This window comes from Sceloporus occidentalis, unplaced genomic scaffold (genome assembly GCF_023333645.1).
Source record: "Sceloporus occidentalis isolate IW3139 unplaced genomic scaffold, rSceOcc1.0.p SCAF_111, whole genome shotgun sequence".
NCBI classification, from domain to species: domain Eukaryota; kingdom Metazoa; phylum Chordata; class Lepidosauria; order Squamata; family Phrynosomatidae; genus Sceloporus; species Sceloporus occidentalis.
The window spans coordinates 1,467,024-1,486,438 of record NW_028317091.1 but is presented as its reverse complement, the minus strand read 5'-3'; the positions used below and the strand labels follow the sequence as shown (position 1 = coordinate 1,486,438).

Sequence of the window (19,415 nt, the reverse complement as noted above, 5' to 3'; positions counted from 1 at the left end):
TATGAAAACGGCATTCTCCCCTTGCCAGCCACTATTTTGGTAACGGCTGCCCGAATTATTAACAACATGTAGTATTGTAGACGTGGCCTAAATTAAAAAACAAAAAATTAATAATAATAATCTAAGCAATCCAAAATTGGCACTATGCCAAAAAGTTTTTCCTGTGTTTTTTCATGGAAGGATTGGCATGATTTGTCTGGAAAATAACTTTCCACAAGTGGAATAAGAAGATTTAGCTTAATGTTGGAAAGCTTTAAGGATTTTGCATTTCTGTCTTTCAATGTAATCATTAGCTCATTGGCGTTGCAAACACAGGAATGAAAGTTTTCAGGAAAACATCCCGCTCGTCCCTGGGTGGGCTTGAACCACCAACCTTTCGGTTAACAGCCGAACGCGCTAACCGATTGCGCCACAGAGACAACCACATGTGACTACTTTCAGAGAAGCAGTGAGGATTATGACTTTAAACCTTCAGCATTCCAGAGGGCTTAATGACCATAGCAGAAGAAATGACAGTTGTATCTCAACTGTTTATACATTATTTCATGATGGTGAGAACTTGTACTCCTAAATTGTCTTTACGAATCTTGAAGAAGAGATTTGGAAAAAAAGTCAGATATTCATGTTTTTTTTATCATTTGGGAAGAAAGTGGCAAAAAGTTGGCACTTTCGAAGCTTGAAGAAAAGATTTGGAGAAAAAAAAGTCAGGAATTAATGTGTTTTTATCATTTGTGAAAAAAAAACGCATGAAGAAGCAGGGTGGCGCAGCAGAAGCGTGCTGGGCCCATAACCCAGAGGTCAATGGATCGAAACCATCCTCTGCTAGATGTCATTTTCACATAGGGTTAATAACTTCTGTCATTGATGATATTGCATGAAAACAGCATTCTCCCCTCGGACAAGCTGTCACACGGAAAGCAGAGTGGCGCAGCGGAAGCGTGCTGGGCCCATAACCCAGAGGTCGATGGATTGAAACCATCCTCTGCTAGATGTCATTTTTACATAGGGTTAATAACTTCTGTCATTGATGATATTGCATGAAAACAGCATTCTCCCCTCGGACAAGCCGTCACACGGAAAGCAGAGTGGCGCAGCGGAAGCGTGCTGGGCCCATAACCCAGAGGTCGATGGATCGAAACCATCCTCTGCTAATTTTGTTTTTATAATGTCACTTTTCTGTTTAAGCACAACTGGTGTTGAATAAGATTAATTGGCACGTAGGGTTAATAACTTGTGTCATTTATGATATTGTATGAAAACAGCATTTTCCCCTCGGACAAGCTGTTACACGGAAAGCAGAGTGGCGCAGCGGAAGCGTGCTGGGCCCATAACCCAGAGGTCGATGGATCGAAACCATCCTCTGCTAATTTTGTTTTTATAATGTCACTTTTCTGTTTAAGCACAACTGCCGTTGCATAAGATTAATTGGCACGTAGGGTTAATAACTTGTGTCATTTATGATATTGTATGAAAACGGCATTCTCCCCTTGCCAGCCACTATTTTGGTAACGGCTGCCCGAATTATTAACAACATGTAGTATTGTAGACGTGGCCTAAATTAAAAAACAAAAAATTAATAATAATAATCTAAGCAATCCAAAATTGGCACTATGCCAAAAAGTTTTTCCTGTGTTTTTTCATGGAAGGATTGGCATGCTTTGTCTGGAAAATAACTTTCCACAAGTGGCATAAGAAGATTTAGCTTAATGTTGGAAAGCTTTAAGGATTTTGCATTTCTGTCTTTCAATGTAATCATTAGCTCATTGGCATTGCAAACACAGGAACAAAAGTGTTCAGGAAAACATCCTGCTCGTCCCTGGGTGGGCTTGAACCACCACCCTTTCAGTTAACAGCCGAACAAGCTAAACGATTGCGCCACAGAGACACCCACATGTGACTGCTTTCAGAGAAGGTTTGTGACTTTAAACCGTCAGCATTCCAGAGGGCTTAATGACCATAGCAGAAGAATTGACAGTTGTATCTCAACTGTTTATACATTATTTCATGATGGTGAGAACTTGTACTCCTAAATTGTCTTTACGAATCTTGAAGAAGAGATTTGGAAAAAAGTCAGATATTCATGGGTTTTTTTATCATTTGGGAAGAAAGTGGCAAAAAGTTCGCACTTTCGAAGCTTGAAGAAGAGATTTGGAGAAAAAAAAGTCAGGAATTAATGTGTTTTTATCATTTGTGAAAAAAAAAAAGCACATGAAAAAGCAGAGTGGCGCAGCGGAAGCGTGCTGGGCCCATAACCCAGAGGTCGATGTGTCAAAACCATCCTCTGCTAGATGTCATTTTTACATAGGCTTAATAACTTCTGTCATTGATGATATTGCATGAAAACAGCATTCTCCCCTCGGACAAGCTGTCACACAGAAAGCAGAGTGGCGCAGCGGAAGCGTGCTGGGCCCATAACCCAGAGGTCGATGGATCGAAACCATCCTCTGCTAGATGTCATTTTTACATAGGGTTAATAACTTCTGTCATTGATGATATTGCATGAAAACAGCATTCTCCCCTCGGACAAGCCGTCACATGGAAAGCAGAGTGGCGCAGCGGAAGCGTGCTGGGCCCATAACCCAGAGGTTGATGGATTGAAACCATCCTCTGCTAATTTTGTTTTTATAATGTCACTTTTCTGTTTAAGCACAACTGCCGTTGCATAAGATTAATTGGCACGTAGGGTTAATAACTTGTGTCATTTATGATATTGTATGAAAACGGCATTCTCCCCTTGCCAGCCACTATTTTGGTAACGGCTGCCCGAATTATTAACAACATGTAGTATTGTAGACGTGGCCTAAATTAAAAAACAAAAAATTAATAATAATAATCTAAGCAATCCAAAATTGGCACTATGCCAAAAAGTTTTTCCTGTGTTTTTTCATGGAAGGATTGGCATGCTTTGTCTGGAAAATAACTTTCCACAAGTGGAATAAGAAGATTTAGCTTAATGTTGGAAAGCTTTAAGGATTTTGCATTTCTGTCTTTCAATGTAATCATTAGCTCATTGGCGTTGCAAACACAGGAATGAAAGTTTTCAGGAAAACATCCCGCTCGTCCCTGGGTGGGCTTGAACCACCAACCTTTCGGTTAACAGCCGAACGCGCTAACCGATTGCGCCACAGAGACAACCACACGTGACTAGTTTCAGAGAAGCAGTGAGGATTATGACTTTAAACCTTCAGCATTCCAGAGGGCTTAATGACCATAGCAGAAGAAATGACAGTTGTATCTCAACTGTTTATACATTATTTCATGATGGTGAGAACTTGTACTCCTAAATTGTCTTTACGAATCTTGAAGAAGAGATTTGGAAAAAAAGTCAGATATTCATGTTTTTTTTATCATTTGGGAAGAAAGTGGCAAAAAGTTGGCACTTTCGAAGCTTGAAGAAGAGATTTGGAGAAAAAAAAGTCAGGAATTAATGTGTTTTTATCATTTGTGAAAAAAAAACGCATGAAGAAGCAGGGTGGCGCAGCGGAAGCGTGCTGGGCCCATAACCCAGAGGTCAATGGATTGAAACCATCCTCTGCTAGATGTCATTTTCACATAGGCTTAATAACTTCTGTCATTGATGATATTGCATGAAAACAGCATTCTCCCCTCGGACAAGCTGTCACACGGAAAGCAGAGTGGCGCAGCGGAAGCGTGCTGGGCCCATAACCCAGAGGTCGATGGATCGAAACCATCCTCTGCTAGATGTCATTTTTACATAGGGTTAATAACTTCTGTCATTGATGATATTGCATGAAAACAGCATTCTCCCCTCGGACAAGCCGTCACACGGAAAGCAGAGTGGCGCAGCGGAAGCGTGCTGGGCCCATAACCCAGAGGTCGATGGATCGAAACCATCCTCTGCTAATTTTGTTTTTATAATGTCACTTTTCTGTTTAAGCACAACTGGTGTTGAATAAGATTAATTGGCACGTAGGCTTAATAACTTGTGTCATTTATGATATTGTATGAAAACAGCATTTTCCCCTCGGACAAGCTGTTACACGGAAAGCAGAGTGGCGCAGCGGAAGCGTGCTGGGCCCATAACCCAGAGGTCGATGGATCGAAACCATCCTCTGCTAATTTTGTTTTTATAATGTCACTTTTCTGTTTAAGCACAACTGCCGTTGCATAAGATTAATTGGCACGTAGGGTTAATAACTTGTGTCATTTATGATATTGTATGAAAACGGCATTCTCCCCTTGCCAGCCACTATTTTGGTAACGGCTGCCCGAATTATTAACAACATGTAGTATTGTAGACGTGGCCTAAATTAAAAAACAAAAAATTAATAATAATAATCTAAGCAATCCAAAATTGGCACTATGCCAAAAAGTTTTTCCTGTGTTTTTTCATGGAAGGATTGGCATGCTTTGTCTGGAAAATAACTTTCCACAAGTGGCATAAGAAGATTTAGCTTAATGTTGGAAAGCTTTAAGGATTTTGCATTTCTGTCTTTCAATGTAATCATTAGCTCATTGGCATTGCAAACACAGGAACAAAAGTGTTCAGGAAAACATCCTGCTCGTCCCTGGGTGGGCTTGAACCACCACCCTTTCAGTTAACAGCCGAACAAGCTAAACAATTGCGCCACAGAGACACCCACATGTGACTGCTTTCAGAGAAGGTTTGTGACTTTAAACCGTCAGCATTCCAGAGGGCTTAATGACCATAGCAGAAGAATTGACAGTTGTATCTCAACTGTTTATACATTATTTCATGATGGTGAGAACTTGTACTCCTAAATTGTCTTTACGAATCTTGAAGAAGAGATTTGGAAAAAAGTCAGATATTCATGGGTTTTTTTATCATTTGGGAAGAAAGTGGCAAAAAGTTCGCACTTTCGAAGCTTGAAGAAGAGATTTGGAGAAAAAAAAGTCAGGAATTAATGTGTTTTTATCATTTGTGAAAAAAAAAAGCACATGAAAAAGCAGAGTGGCGCAGCGGAAGCGTGCTGGGCCCATAACCCAGAGGTCGATGTGTCGAAACCATCCTCTGCTAGATGTCATTTTTACATAGGCTTAATAACTTCTGTCATTGATGATATTGCATGAAAACAGCATTCTCCCCTCGGACAAGCTGTCACACAGAAAGCAGAGTGGCGCAGCGGAAGCGTGCTGGGCCCATAACCCAGAGGTCGATGGATCGAAACCATCCTCTGCTAGATGTCATTTTTACATAGGGTTAATAACTTCTGTCATTGATGATATTGCATGAAAACAGCATTCTCCTCTCGGACAAGCCGTCACACGGAAAGCAGAGTGGCGCAGCGGAAGCATGCTGGGCCCATAACCCAGAGGTCGATGGATTGAAACCATCCTCTGCTAATTTTGTTTTTATAATGTCACTTTTCTGTTTAAGCACAACTGGCGTTGCATAAGATTAATTGGCACGTAGGGTTAATAACTTGTGTCATTTATGATATTGTATGAAAACGGCATTCTCCCCTTGCCAGCCACTATTTTGGTAACGGCTGCCCGAATTATTAACAACATGTAGTATTGTAGACGTGGCCTAAATTAAAAAACAAAAAATTAATAATAATAATCTAAGCAATCCAAAATTGGCACTATGCCAAAAAGTTTTTCCTGTGTTTTTTCATGGAAGGATTGGCATGCTTTGTCTGGAAAATAACTTTCCACAAGTGGAATAAGAAGATTTAGCTTAATGTTGGAAAGCTTTAAGGATCTTGCATTTCTGTCTTTCAATGTAATCATTAGCTCATTGGCGTTGCAAACACAGGAACGAAAGTTTTCAGGAAAACATCCCACTCGTCCCTGGGTGGGCTTGAACCACCACCCTTTCAGTTAACAGCCGAACAAGCTAAACGATTGCGCCACAGAGACACCCACATGTGACTGCTTTCAGAGAAGGTTTGTGACTTTAAACCGTTAGCATTCCAGAGGGCTTAATGACCATAGCAGAAGAATTGACAGTTGTATCTCAACTGTTTATACATTATTTCATGATGGTGAGAACTTGTACTCCTAAATTGTCTTTACGAATCTTGAAGAAGAGATTTGGAAAAAAAGTCAAATATTCATGTTTTTTTTATCATTTGGGAAGAAAGTGGCAAAAAGTTGGCACTTTCGAAGCTTGAAGAAGAGATTTGGAGAAAAAAAAGTCAGGAATTAATGTGTTTTTATCATTTGTGAAAAAAAAACGCATAAAGAAGTAGAGTGGCGCAGCGGAAGCGTGCTGGGCCCATAACCCAGAGGTCGATGTGTCGAAACCATCCTCTGCTAGATGTCATTTTTACATAGGCTTAATAACTTCTGTCATTGATGATATTGCATAAAAACAGCATTCTCCCCTCGGACAAGCTGTCACACAGAAAGCAGAGTGGCGCAGCGGAAGCGTGCTGGGCCCATAACCCAGAGGTCGATGGATCGAAACCATCCTCTGCTAGATGTCATTTTTACATAGGGTTAATAACTTCTGTCATTGATGATATTGCATGAAAACAGCATTCTCCCCTCGGACAAGCCGTCACACGGAAAGCAGAGTGGCGCAGCGGAAGCGTGCTGGGCCCATAACCCAGAGGTCGATGGATTGAAACCATCCTCTGCTAATTTTGTTTTTATAATGTCACTTTTCTGTTTAAGCACAACTGGCGTTGCATAAGATTAATTGGCACGTAGGGTTAATAACTTGTGTCATTTATGATATTGTATGAAAACGGCATTCTCCCCTTGCCAGCCACTATTTTGGTAACGGCTGCCCGAATTATTAACAACATGTAGTATTGTAGACGTGGCCTAAATTAAAAAACAAAAAATTAATAATAATAATCTAAGCAATCCAAAATTGGCACTATGCCAAAAAGTTTTTCCTGTGTTTTTTCATGGAAGGATTGGCATGCTTTGTCTGGAAAATAACTTTCCACAAGTGGCATAAGAAGATTTAGCTTAATGTTGGAAAGCTTTAAGGATTTTGCATTTCTGTCTTTCAATGTAATCATTAGCTCACTGGTGTTGCAAACACAGGAATGAAAGTTTTCAGGAAAACATCCCGCTCGTCCCTGGGTGGGCTTGAACCACCAACCTTTCGGTTAACAGGCGAACGCGCTAACCGATTGCGCCACAGAGACAACCACATGTGACTACTTTCAGAGAAGCAGTGAGGATTATGACTTTAAACCTTCAGCATTCCAGAGGGCTTAATGACCATAGCAGAAGAAATGACAGTTGTATCTCAACTGTTTATACATTATTTCATGATGGTGAGAACTTGTACTCCTAAATTGTCTTTACGAATCTTGAAGAAGAGATTTGGAAAAAAAGTCAGATATTCATGTTTTTTTTATCATTTGGGAAGAAAGTGGCAAAAAGTTGGCACTTTCGAAGCTTGAAGAAGAGATTTGGAGAAAAAAAAGTCAGGAATTAATGTGTTTTTATCATTTGTGAAAAAAAAAACGCAAGAAGAAGCAGGATGGCGCAGCGGAAGCGTGCTGGGCCCATAACCCAGAGGTCAATGGATCGAAACCATCCTCTGCTAGATGTCATTTTCACATAGGCTTAATAACTTCTGTCATTGATGATATTGCATGAAAACAGCATTCTCCCCTCGGACAAGCTGTTACACGGAAAGCAGAGTGGCGCAGCGGAAGCGTGCTGGGCCCATAACCCAGAGGTCGATGGATCGAAACCATCCTCTGCTAATTTTGTTTTTATAATGTCACTTTTCTGTTTAAGCACAACTGCCGTTGCATAAGATTCATTGGCACGTAGGGTTAATAACTTGTGTCATTTATGATATTGTATGAAAACGGCATTCTCCCCTTGCCAGCCACTATTTTGGTAACGGCTGCCCGAATTATTAACAACATGTAGTATTGTAGACGTGGCCTAAATTAAAAAACAAAAAATTAATAATAATAATCTAAGCAATCCAAAATTGGCACTATGCCAAAAAGTTTTTCCTGTGTTTTTTCATGGAAGGATTGGCATGCTTTGTCTGGAAAATAACTTTCCACAAGTGGAATAAGAAGATTTAGCTTAATGTTGGAAAGCTTTAAGGATTTTGCATTTCTGTCTTTCAATGTAATCATTAGCTCATTGGCGTTGCAAACACAGGAACGAAAGTTTTCAGGAAAACATCCCACTCGTCCCTGGGTGGGCTTGAACCACCACCCTTTCAGTTAACAGCCGAACAAGCTAAACGATTGCGCCACAGAGACACCCACATGTGACTGCTTTCAGAGAAGGTTTGTGACTTTAAACCGTTAGCATTCCAGAGGGCTTAATGACCATAGCAGAAGAATTGACAGTTGTATCTCAACTGTTTATACATTATTTCATGATGGTGAGAACTTGTACTCCTAAATTGTCTTTACGAATCTTGAAGAAGAGATTTGGAAAAAAAGTCAAATATTCATGTTTTTTTTATCATTTGGGAAGAAAGTGGCAAAAAGTTGGCACTTTCGAAGCTTGAAGAAGAGATTTGGAGAAAAAAAAGTCAGGAATTAATGTGTTTTTATCATTTGTGAAAAAAAAACGCATAAAGAAGTAGAGTGGCGCAGCGGAAGCGTGCTGGGCCCATAACCCAGAGGTCGATGTGTCGAAACCATCCTCTGCTAGATGTCATTTTTACATAGGCTTAATAACTTCTGTCATTGATGATATTGCATAAAAACAGCATTCTCCCCTCGGACAAGCTGTCACACAGAAAGCAGAGTGGCGCAGCGGAAGCGTGCTGGGCCCATAACCCAGAGGTCGATGGATCGAAACCATCCTCTGCTAGATGTCATTTTTACATAGGGTTAATAACTTCTGTCATTGATGATATTGCATGAAAACAGCATTCTCCCCTCGGACAAGCCGTCACACGGAAAGCAGAGTGGCGCAGCGGAAGCGTGCTGGGCCCATAACCCAGAGGTCGATGGATTGAAACCATCCTCTGCTAATTTTGTTTTTATAATGTCACTTTTCTGTTTAAGCACAACTGGCGTTGCATAAGATTAATTGGCACGTAGGGTTAATAACTTGTGTCATTTATGATATTGTATGAAAACGGCATTCTCCCCTTGCCAGCCACTATTTTGGTAACGGCTGCCCGAATTATTAACAACATGTAGTATTGTAGACGTGGCCTAAATTAAAAAACAAAAAATTAATAATAATAATCTAAGCAATCCAAAATTGGCACTATGCCAAAAAGTTTTTCCTGTGTTTTTTCATGGAAGGATTGGCATGCTTTGTCTGGAAAATAACTTTCCACAAGTGGCATAAGAAGATTTAGCTTAATGTTGGAAAGCTTTAAGGATTTAGCATTTCTGTCTTTCAATGTAATCATTAGCTCATTGGCATTGCAAACACAGGAACAAAAGTGTTCAGGAAAACATCCTGCTCGTCCCTGGGTGGGCTTGAACCACCACCCTTTCAGTTAACAGCCGAACAAGCTAAACGATTGCGCCACAGAGACACCCACATGTGACTGCTTTCAGAGAAGGTTTGTGACTTTAAACCGTCAGCATTCCAGAGGGCTTAATGACCATAGCAGAAGAATTGACAGTTGTATCTCAACTGTTTATACATTATTTCATGATGGTGAGAACTTGTACTCCTAAATTGTCTTTACGAATCTTGAAGAAGAGATTTGGAAAAAAGTCAGATATTCATGGGTTTTTTTATCATTTGGGAAGAAAGTGGCAAAAAGTTCGCACTTTCGAAGCTTGAAGAAGAGATTTGGAGAAAAAAAAGTCAGGAATTAATGTGTTTTTATCATTTGTGAAAAAAAAAAGCACATGAAAAAGCAGAGTGGCGCAGCAGAAGCGTGCTGGGCCCATAACCCAGCGGTCGATGTGTCGAAACCATCCTCTGCTAGATGTCATTTTTACATAGGCTTAATAACTTCTGTCATTGATGATATTGCATGAAAACAGCATTCTCCCCTCGGACAAGCTGCCACACAGAAAGCAGAGTGGCGCAGCGGAAGCGTGCTGGGCCCATAACCCAGAGGTCGATGGATCGAAACCATCCTCTGCTAGATGTCATTTTTACATAGGGTTAATAACTTCTGTCATTGATGATATTGCATGAAAACAGCATTCTCCCCTCGGACAAGCCGTCACACGGAAAGCAGAGTGGCGCAGCGGAAGCGTGCTGGGCCCATAACCCAGAGGTCGATGGATTGAAACCATCCTCTGCTAATTTTGTTTTTATAATGTCACTTTTCTGTTTAAGAACAACTGGCGTTGCATAAGATTAATTGGCACGTAGGGTTAATAACTTGTGTCATTTATGATATTGTATGAAAACGGCATTCTCCCCTTGCCAGCCACTATTTTGGTAACGGCTGCCCGAATTATTAACAACATGTAGTATTGTAGACGTGGCCTAAATTAAAAAACAAAAAATTAATAATAATAATCTAAGCAATCCAAAATTGGCACTATGCCAAAAAGTTTTTCCTGTGTTTTTTCATGGAAGGATTGGCATGCTTTGTCTGGAAAATAACTTTCCACAAGTGGAATAAGAAGATTTAGCTTAATGTTGGAAAGCTTTAAGGATTTTGCATTTCTGTCTTTCAATGTAATCATTAGCTCACTGGTGTTGCAAACACAGGAATGAAAGTTTTCAGGAAAACATCCCGCTCGTCCCTGGGTGGGCTTGAACCACCAACCTTTCGGTTAACAGGCGAACGCGCTAACCGATTGCGCCACAGAGACAACCACATGTGACTACTTTCAGAGAAGCAGTGAGGATTATGACTTTAAACCTTCAGCATTCCAGAGGGCTTAATGACCATAGCAGAAGAAATGACAGTTGTATCTCAACTGTTTATACATTATTTCATGATGGTGAGAACTTGTACTCCTAAATTGTCTTTACGAATCTTGAAGAAGAGATTTGGAAAAAAAGTCAGATATTCATGTTTTTTTTATCATTTGGGAAGAAAGTGGCAAAAAGTTGGCACTTTCGAAGCTTGAAGAAGAGATTTGGAGAAAAAAAAGTCAGGAATTAATGTGTTTTTATCATTTGTGAAAAAAAAACGCAAGAAGAAGCAGGATGGCGCAGCGGAAGCGTGCTGGGCCCATAACCCAGAGGTCAATGGATCGAAACCATCCTCTGCTAGATGTCATTTTCACATAGGCTTAATAACTTCTGTCATTGATGATATTGCATGAAAACAGCATTCTCCCCTCGGACAAGCTGTCACACAGAAAGCAGAGTGGCGCAGCGGAAGCGTGCTGGGCCCATAACCCAGAGGTCAATGGATCGAAACCATCCTCTGCTAGATGTCATTTTTACATAGGGTTAATAACTTCTGTCATTGATGATATTGCATGAAAACAGCATTCTCCCCTCGGACAAGCCGTCACACAGAAAGCAGAGTGGCGCAGCGGAAGCGTGCTGGGCCCATAACCCAGAGGTCGATGGATCGAAACCATCCTCTGCTAATTTTGTTTTTATAATGTCACTTTTCTGTTTAAGCACAACTGGTGTTGAATAAGATTAATTGGCACGTAGGGTTAATAACTTGTGTCATTTATGATATTGTATGAAAACAGCATTTTCCCCTCGGACAACCTGTTACACGGAAAGCAGAGTGGCGCAGCGGAAGCGTGCTGGGCCCATAACCCAGAGGTCGATGGATCGAAACCATCCTCTGCTAATTTTGTTTTTATAATGTCACTTTTCTGTTTAAGCACAACTGCCGTTGCATAAGATTCATTGGCACGTAGGGTTAATAACTTGTGTCATTTATGATATTGTATGAAAACGGCATTCTCCCCTTGCCAGCCACTATTTTGGTAACGGCTGCCCGAATTATTAACAACATGTAGTATTGTAGACGTGGCCTAAATTAAAAAACAAAAAATTAATAATAATAATCTAAGCAATCCAAAATTGGCACTATGCCAAAAAGTTTTTCCTGTGTTTTTTCATGGAAGGATTGGCATGCTTTGTCTGGAAAATAACTTTCCACAAGTGGCATAAGAAGATTTAGCTTAATGTTGGAAAGCTTTAAGGATTTTGCATTTCTGTCTTTCAATGTAATCATTAGCTCATTGGCATTGCAAACACAGGAACAAAAGTGTTCAGGAAAACATCCTGCTCGTCCCTGGGTGGGCTTGAACCACCACCCTTTCAGTTAACAGCCGAACAAGCTAAACGATTGCGCCACAGAGACACCCACATGTGACTGCTTTCAGAGAAGGTTTGTGACTTTAAACCGTCAGCATTCCAGAGGGCTTAATGACCATAGCAGAAGAATTGACAGTTGTATCTCAACTGTTTATACATTATTTCATGATGGTGAGAACTTGTACTCCTAAATTGTCTTTACGAATCTTGAAGAAGAGATTTGGAAAAAAGTCAGATATTCATGGGTTTTTTTATCATTTGGGAAGAAAGTGGCAAAAAGTTCGCACTTTCGAAGCTTGAAGAAGAGATTTGGAGAAAAAAAAGTCAGGAATTAATGTGTTTTTATCATTTGTGAAAAAAAAAAGCACATGAAAAAGCAGAGTGGCGCAGCGGAAGCGTGCTGGGCCCATAACCCAGAGGTCGATGGATCGAAACCATCCTCTGCTAGATGTCATTTTTACATAGGGTTAATAACTTCTGTCATTGATGATATTGCATGAAAACAGCATTCTCCCCTCGGACAAGCCGTCACACGGAAAGCAGAGTGGCGCAGCGGAAGCGTGCTGGGCCCATAACCCAGAGGTCGATGGATCAAAACCATCCTCTGCTAATTTTGTTTTTATAATGTCACTTTTCTGTTTAAGCACAACTGGTGTTGAATAAGATTAATTGGCACGTAGGGTTAATAACTTGTGTCATTTATGATATTGTATGAAAACAGCATTTTCCCCTCGGACAAGCTGTTACACGGAAAGCAGAGTGGCGCAGCGGAAGCGTGCTGGGCCCATAACCCAGAGGTCGATGGATCGAAACCATCCTCTGCTAATTTTGTTTTTATAATGTCACTTTTCTGTTTAAGCACAACTGCCGTTGCATAAGATTAATTGGCACGTAGGGTTAATAACTTGTGTCATTTATGATATTGTATGAAAACGGCATTCTCCCCTTGCCAGCCACTATTTTGGTAACGGCTGCCCGAATTATTAACAACATGTAGTATTGTAGACGTGGCCTAAATTAAAAAACAAAAAATTAATAATAATAATCTAAGCAATCCAAAATTGGCACTATGCCAAAAAGTTTTTCCTGTGTTTTTTCATGGAAGGATTGGCATGCTTTGTCTGGAAAATAACTTTCCACAAGTGGCATAAGAAGATTTAGCTTAATGTTGGAAAGCTTTAAGGATTTTGCATTTCTGTCTTTCAATGTAATCATTAGCTCATTGGCATTGCAAACACAGGAACAAAAGTGTTCAGGAAAACATCCTGCTCGTCCCTGGGTGGGCTTGAACCACCACCCTTTCAGTTAACAGCCGAACAAGCTAAACGATTGCGCCACAGAGACACCCACATGTGACTGCTTTCAGAGAAGGTTTGTGACTTTAAACCGTCAGCATTCCAGAGGGCTTAATGACCATAGCAGAAGAATTGACAGTTGTATCTCAACTGTTTATACATTATTTCATGATGGTGAGAACTTGTACTCCTAAATTGTCTTTACGAATCTTGAAGAAGAGATTTGGAAAAAAGTCAGATATTCATGGGTTTTTTTATCATTTGGGAAGAAAGTGGCAAAAAGTTGGCACTTTCGAAGCTTGAAGAAGAGATTTGGAGAAAAAAAAGTCAGGAATTAATGTGTTTTTATCATTTGTGAAAAAAAAAAGCACATGAAAAAGCAGAGTGGCGCAGCGGAAGCGTGCTGGGCCCATAACCCAGAGGTCGATGTGTCGAAACCATCCTCTGCTAGATGTCATTTTTACATAGGCTTAATAACTTCTGTCATTGATGATATTGCATGAAAACAGCATTCTCCCCTCGGACAAGCTGTCACAAGAAAGCAGAGTGGCGCAGCAGAAGCGTGCTGGGCCCATAACCCAGAGGTCGATGGATCGAAACCATCCTCTGCTAGATGTCATTTTTACATAGGGTTAATAACTTCTGTCATTGATGATATTGCATGAAAACAGCATTCTCCCCTCGGACAAGCCATCACACGGAAAGCAGAGTGGCGCAGCGGAAGCGTGCTGGGCCCATAACCCAGAGGTCGATGGATCGAAACCATCCTCTGCTAGATGTCATTTTTACATAGGGTTAATAACTTCTGTCATTGATGATATTGCATGAAAACAGCATTCTCCCCTCGGACAAGCCATCACACGGAAAGCAGAGTGGCGCAGCGGAAGCGTGCTGGGCCCATAACCCAGAGGTTGATGGATCGAAACCATCCTCTGCTAATTTTGTTTTTATAATGTCACTTTTCTGTTTAAGCACAACTGGTGTTGAATAAGATTAATTGGCACGTAGGGCTAATAACTTGTGTCATTTATGATATTGTATGAAAACAGCATTTTCCCCTCGGACAAGCTGTTACACGGAAAGCAGAGTGGCGCAGCGGAAGCGTGCTGGGCCCATAACCCAGAGGTCGATAGATCGAAACCATCCTCTGCTAGTTTTGTTTTTATAATGTCACTTTTCTGTTTAAGCACAACTGCCGTTGCATAAGATTAATTGGCACGTAGGGTTAATAACTTGTGTCATTTATGATATTGTATGAAAACGGCATTCTCCCCTTGCCAGCCACTATTTTGGTAACGGCTGCCCGAATTATTAACAACATGTAGTATTGTAGACGTGGCCTAAATTAAAAAACAAAAAATTAATAATAATAATCTAAGCAATCCAAAATTGGCACTATGCCAAAAAGTTTTTCCTGTGTTTTTTCATGGAAGGATTGGCATGCTTTGTCTGGAAAATAACTTTCCACAAGTGGCATAAGAAGATTTAGCTTAATGTTGGAAAGCTTTAAGGATTTTGCATTTCTGTCTTTCAATGTAATCATTAGCTCATTGGCATTGCAAACACAGGAACAAAAGTGTTCAGGAAAATATCCTGCTCGTCCCTGGGTGGGCTTGAACCACCACCCTTTCAGTTAACAGCCGAACAAGCTAAACGATTGCGCCACAGAGACACCCACATGTGACTGCTTTCAGAGAAGGTTTGTGACTTTAAACCGTCAGCATTCCAGAGGGCTTAATGACCATAGCAGAAGAATTGACAGTTGTATCTCAACTGTTTATACATTATTTCATGATGGTGAGAACTTGTACTCCTAAATTGTCTTTACGAATCTTGAAGAAGAGATTTGGAAAAAAGTCAGATATTCATGGGTTTTTTTATCATTTGGGAAGAAAGTGGCAAAAAGTTGGCACTTTCGAAGCTTGAAGAAGAGATTTGGAGAAAAAAAAGTCAGGAATTAATGTGTTTTTATCATTTGTGAAAAAAAAACGCATAAAGAAGTAGAGTGGCGCAGCGGAAGCGTGCTGGGCCCATAACCCAGAGGTCGATGTGTCGAAACCATCCTCTGCTAGATGTCATTTTTACATAGGCTTAATAACTTCTGTCATTGATGATATTGCATAAAAACAGCATTCTCCCCTCGGACAAGCTGTCACACAGAAAGCAGAGTGGCGCAGCGGAAGCGTGCTGGGCCCATAACCCAGAGGTCGATGGATCGAAACCATCCTCTGCTAGATGTCATTTTTACATAGGGTTAATAACTTCTGTCATTGATGATATTGCATGAAAACAGCATTCTCCCCTCGGACAAGCCGTCACACGGAAAGCAGAGTGGCGCAGCGGAAGCGTGCTGGGCCCATAACCCAGAGGTCGATGGATTGAAACCATCCTCTGCTAATTTTGTTTTTATAATGTCACTTTTCTGTTTAAGCACAACTGGCGTTGCATAAGATTAATTGGCACGTAGGGTTAATAACTTGTGTCATTTATGATATTGTATGAAAACGGCATTCTCCCCTTGCCAGCCACTATTTTGGTAACGGCTGCCCGAATTATTAACAACATGTAGTATTGTAGACGTGGCCTAAATTAAAAAACAAAAAATTAATAATAATAATCTAAGCAATCCAAAATTGGCACTATGCCAAAAAGTTTTTCCTGTGTTTTTTCATGGAAGGATTGGCATGCTTTGTCTGGAAAATAACTTTCCACAAGTGGCATAAGAAGATTTAGCTTAATGTTGGAAAGCTTTAAGGATTTTGCATTTCTGTCTTTCAATGTAATCATTAGCTCACTGGTGTTGCAAACACAGGAATGAAAGTTTTCAGGAAAACATCCCGCTCGTCCCTGGGTGGGCTTGAACCACCAACCTTTCAGTTAACAGGCGAACGCGCTAACCGATTGCGCCACAGAGACAACCACATGTGACTACTTTCAGAGAAGCAGTGAGGATTATGACTTTAAACCTTCAGCATTCCAGAGGGCTTAATGACCATAGCAGAAGAAATGACAGTTGTATCTCAACTGTTTATACATTATTTCATGATGGTGAGAACTTGTACTCCTAAATTGTCTTTACGAATCTTGAAGAAGAGATTTGGAAAAAAAGTCAGATATTCATGTTTTTTTTATCATTTGGGAAGAAAGTGGCAAAAAGTTGGCACTTTCGAAGCTTGAAGAAGAGATTTGGAGAAAAAAAAGTCAGGAATTAATGTGTTTTTATCATTTGTGAAAAAAAAACGCAAGAAGAAGCAGGATGGCGCAGCGGAAGCGTGCTGGGCCCATAACCCAGAGGTCAATGGATCGAAACCATCCTCTGCTAGATGTCATTTTCACATAGGCTTAATAACTTCTGTCATTGATGATATTGCATGAAAACAGCATTCTCCCCTCGGACAAGCTGTTACACGGAAAGCAGAGTGGCGCAGCGGAAGCGTGCTGGGCCCATAACCCAGAGGTCGATGGATCGAAACCATCCTCTGCTAATTTTGTTTTTATAATGTCACTTTTCTGTTTAAGCACAACTGCCGTTGCATAAGATTCATTGGCACGTAGGGTTAATAACTTGTGTCATTTATGATATTGTATGAAAACGGCATTCTCCCCTTGCCAGCCACTATTTTGGTAACGGCTGCCCGAATTATTAACAACATGTAGTATTGTAGACGTGGCCTAAATTAAAAAACAAAAAATTAATAATAATAATCTAAGCAATCCAAAATTGGCACTATGCCAAAAAGTTTTTCCTGTGTTTTTTCATGGAAGGATTGGCATGCTTTGTCTGGAAAATAACTTTCCACAAGTGGAATAAGAAGATTTAGCTTAATGTTGGAAAGCTTTAAGGATTTTGCATTTCTGTCTTTCAATGTAATCATTAGCTCATTGGCGTTGCAAACACAGGAACGAAAGTTTTCAGGAAAACATCCCACTCGTCCCTGGGTGGGCTTGAACCACCACCCTTTCAGTTAACAGCCGAACAAGCTAAACGATTGCGCCACAGAGACACCCACATGTGACTGCTTTCAGAGAAGGTTTGTGACTTTAAACCGTTAGCATTCCAGAGGGCTTAATGACCATAGCAGAAGAATTGACAGTTGTATCTCAACTGTTTATACATTATTTCATGATGGTGAGAACTTGTACTCCTAAATTGTCTTTACGAATCTTGAAGAAGAGATTTGGAAAAAAAGTCAAATATTCATGTTTTTTTTATCATTTGGGAAGAAAGTGGCAAAAAGTTGGCACTTTCGAAGCTTGAAGAAGAGATTTGGAGAAAAAAAAGTCAGGAATTAATGTGTTTTTATCATTTGTGAAAAAAAAACGCATAAAGAAGTAGAGTGGCGCAGCGGAAGCGTGCTGGGCCCATAACCCAGAGGTCGATGTGTCGAAACCATCCTCTGCTAGATGTCATTTTTACATAGGCTTAATAACTTCTGTCATTGATGATATTGCATAAAAACAGCATTCTCCCCTCGGACAAGCTGTCACACAGAAAGCAGAGTGGCGCAGCGGAAGCGTGCTGGGCCCATAACCCAGAGGTCGATGGATCGAAACCATCCTCTGCTAGATGTCATTTTTACATAGGGTTAATAACTTCTGTCATTGATGATATTGCATGAAAACAGCATTCTCCCCTCGGACAAGCCGTCACACGGAAAGCAGAGTGGCGCAGCGGAAGCGTGCTGGGCCCATAACCCAGAGGTCGATGGATTGAAACCATCCTCTGCTAATTTTGTTTTTATAATGTCACTTTTCTGTTTAAGCACAACTGGCGTTGCATAAGATTAATTGGCACGTAGGGTTAATAACTTGTGTCATTTATGATATTGTATGAAAACGGCATTCTCCCCTTGCCAGCCACTATTTTGGTAACGGCTGCCCGAATTATTAACAACATGTAGTATTGTAGACGTGGCCTAAATTAAAAAACAAAAAATTAATAATAATAATCTAAGCAATCCAAAATTGGCACTATGCCAAAAAGTTTTTCCTGTGTTTTTTCATGGAAGGATTGGCATGCTTTGTCTGGAAAATAACTTTCCACAAGTGGCATAAGAAGATTTAGCTTAATGTTGGAAAGCTTTAAGGATTTTGCATTTCTGTCTTTCAATGTAATCATTAGCTCATTGGCATTGCAAACACAGGAACAAAAGTGTTCAGGAAAACATCCTGCTCGTCCCTGGGTGGGCTTGAACCACCACCCTTTCAGTTAACAGCCGAACAAGCTAAACGATTGCGCCACAGAGACACCCACATGTGACTGCTTTCAGAGAAGGTTTGTGACTTTAAACCGTCAGCATTCCAGAGGGCTTAATGACCATAGCAGAAGAATTGACAGTTGTATCTCAACTGTTTATACATTATTTCATGATGGTGAGAACTTGTACTCCTAAATTGTCTTTACGAATCTTGAAGAAGAGATTTGGAAAAAAGTCAGATATTCATGGGTTTTTTTATCATTTGGGAAGAAAGTGGCAAAAAGTTGGCACTTTCGAAGCTTGAAGAAGAGATTTGGAGAAAAAAAAGTCAGGAATTAATGTGTTTTTATCATTTGTGAAAAAAAAAAGCACATGAAAAAGCAGAGTGGCGCAGCGGAAGCGTGCTGGGCCCATAACCCAGAGGTCGATGTGTCGAAACCGTCCTCTGCTAGATGTCATTTTTACATAGGCTTAATAACTTCTGTCATTGATGATATTGCATGAAAACAGCATTCTCCCCTCGGACAAGCTGTCACACAGAAAGCAGAGTGGCGCAGCGGAAGTGTGCTGGGCCCATAACCCAGAGGTCGATGGATCGGAACCATCCTCTGCTAATTTTGTTTTTATAATGTCACTTTTCTGTTTAAGAACAACTGGCGTTGCATAAGATTAATTGGCACGTAGGGTTAATAACTTGTGTCATTTATGATATTGTATGAAAACGGCATTCTCCCCTTGCCAGCCACTATTTTGGTAACGGCTGCCCGAATTATTAACAACATGTAGTATTGTAGACGTGGCCTAAATTAAAAAACAAAAAATTAATAATAATAAT

At 40.4% G+C, this 19,415-nt stretch overlaps 4 non-coding genes across 4 annotated transcripts; all 4 read right to left on the bottom strand.

Annotated features, from left to right (window-relative positions):
• Positions 1 to 345: 345 nt before the first annotated feature.
• Positions 346 to 419, bottom strand: TRNAN-GUU (transfer RNA asparagine (anticodon GUU)). Its single transcript has one exon. It is a non-coding gene; the product is annotated as a tRNA-Asn (tRNA).
• A 2,639-nt stretch (positions 420 to 3,058) lies between these two features.
• TRNAN-GUU (transfer RNA asparagine (anticodon GUU)) lies at positions 3,059 to 3,132 on the bottom strand. Its single transcript has one exon. It is a non-coding gene; the product is annotated as a tRNA-Asn (tRNA).
• A 3,882-nt stretch (positions 3,133 to 7,014) lies between these two features.
• On the bottom strand, positions 7,015 to 7,088 carry TRNAN-GUU (transfer RNA asparagine (anticodon GUU)). The gene has a single exon. It is a non-coding gene; the product is annotated as a tRNA-Asn (tRNA).
• A 3,505-nt stretch (positions 7,089 to 10,593) lies between these two features.
• TRNAN-GUU (transfer RNA asparagine (anticodon GUU)) lies at positions 10,594 to 10,667 on the bottom strand. The gene has a single exon. It is a non-coding gene; the product is annotated as a tRNA-Asn (tRNA).
• Positions 10,668 to 19,415: the final 8,748 nt, after the last annotated feature.